Source organism: Lactuca virosa, chromosome 4, assembly GCF_052849685.1.
Source record: "Lactuca virosa cultivar CGN04683 chromosome 4, Lactuca_virosa_CGN04683_v6, whole genome shotgun sequence".
NCBI classification, from domain to species: Eukaryota; Viridiplantae; Streptophyta; class Magnoliopsida; order Asterales; family Asteraceae; genus Lactuca; species Lactuca virosa.
In genome coordinates, this window is record NC_136429.1 from 42,990,022 (window position 1) to 42,992,140 (window position 2,119).

Consider the following 2,119-nt stretch of genomic DNA (forward strand, 5'->3'; position numbering starts at 1 on the left):
GTGTTATTAAAACCCTTATCAAAATCGAACAAGAAGTCGAAATACACCTATAAGCACCTAAAAACAACCCAAAATTAGATCGGACCAACGTCAATGCCCCATAAGCGAATTTGTCAAATCCGGAAAGCCGTGTAATTATTTTATTCATACTAAAGGAAGGTAAAATGCCTACTTTTAACATAATTTATTCAAATCGACCCACACATAAAACACGGCAAACGAGACTAGACCGAAGTGGTATGTTTCATAGCCAATATTGACGTTGATACCGAAAGTATGACACTTGAACCCTAATAAATATTTTTTATTGTAGTATATCAAACTTTCAATCTGATAAAATGCAAATACATTCAAAACGAACTTGACATGGTAATTTACGAATTCAAAAGAGCGAGACTAGACCGAAGTGGTATGTTTCGTAGCCAGTATTGATGTTGATGCCAAAAGTATGACACTTGAACCCTAATAAATATTTTTGATTGTAGTCGATCAAACTTTGAATTTTAGAAAAGGCAAATACATTCAAAAGGAACTTGACATGGTAATTTACCAATTTTCCATCTAGTGACAAAGCAATTAAATTGAAAAGGGTCTATTAAGTGAAGAAAGAAAGCTTGAGAAGAATGGTGAAACATAAAGATTGACTCGTTACACAAGGGTTAATATAAAGACTAGGAGTCCGGATTTATGACCTTTTTTGCACTAGTATCAACTAGAAAGTGTGAAGGTCATCCTTAGAGGCTCAACATTGGTTAGGTGTTTACAATTTTGATGCCATGTTGGATTTCATGAATTTAGATCACGAGGTGGATGTTTATGTCACCTAACCACAAAGATACACTGATAAAGAATAAAGTAAACGTTCAACCTCTTTAAGGCTCCCTATGGTCTATAACAAGACAAAGTATTGAAAGGGGTTGATTTTTAAACAATCCATAATACCAACAGTTTACACAATGAATTTGAAAGGAAACTCGTATGGTTAGAGTCGAAGCTAAATCATACATAAATGAAATAAATTTCATACCTGCGAATCGGGATGTTACACTTTTTATTTTCGATAGTCCTCATAGGGCTTCCATTCCTTTTTAGGATTTCTCCAATCTTCATCATACTGGTCACCACTATATTAACAAACTTATACCTTTCTATTCTCATTCTTTTCCAAATCACAATCCTTAGTCAAATGTGGCCCGCGTGAATTTTCACATCCAACTAGTATCGCGTGAATGGATTGTCCCATCTTCGTGATCCTCTTATCCATATTATTGAGCTTTTCCATCACCACCGCTAAGCCTTTCGAAGCTCCATCACCATTTTCTTTTCCTCTTGTCACATCATCTCGAGGGTTATGCTATTCTATTGAGTGTTTAGCGAACTCTTCTATTAATGTCTTGTTGGTTGGTGGATCTTTCTTAGTCATTGGTCCTTGAGATTGAAGGATCTGGTGAGTGTACACGTTCATCCCATTATAGAAGGTGGATATCTCTCGCTGCACGTTAAGATCATGTTGAGGACAATTGCGAAGTAATCCCTTGTAACACTCCCACGCTTCATATAAAAATCACCATCCAATGGTTGAAAGTTAAGGATGTTCTTCTTGAGCTTTGCTATCTTCGAAGGAGGATTGAATTGTTGGATGAATTCATTATGAAGGTTAGCCCATGTAGTGATTTCTCTAGGTGAATGTGACTTTAATCAATCCTTTGCTGCTCCTGCAAATGTCACTGGAAGCATCCTATGTAGTACCTCGTCGCATGAAATATTTGGAACAATGAAGTAGTTTGCAATGTACAAAACTTCGTCAATGTGTCTATAGGAATCCTCGTGATCCTTTCCATAAAATGGAATATATTTGAGCATAGTGAGGATATCTACCTTAAGATCAAAGTTTGTTGCGGCTGGAATTGATGGTGATACGAGACCCGACCTATTATCGTTGCGTATTTGATTATTATACTCTTCCATGGTCATTCTCGTGATGTCCGCCATCGTCTTGTCAGGTTCACTTTTGACTTTTTCTTCAGAATCACTCTCGATTTCCGTTTTGTATCATGTTCCTGTCTTGTCGGGAGTTTTTCAAAAGTTGCTACCTCGTTTTCTTTGAAGTTGCTACTAG

At 36.7% G+C, this 2,119-nt stretch overlaps 1 non-coding gene across 1 annotated transcript; it reads left to right on the plus strand.

The window, feature by feature from the left end:
- Positions 1–1,502: 1,502 nt before the first annotated feature.
- LOC145110187 (small nucleolar RNA R71) lies at positions 1,503–1,608 on the plus strand. The gene has a single exon (XR_013709568.1). It is a non-coding gene; the product is annotated as a small nucleolar RNA R71 (small nucleolar RNA).
- The last annotated feature ends 511 nt before the right edge of the window (positions 1,609–2,119 follow it).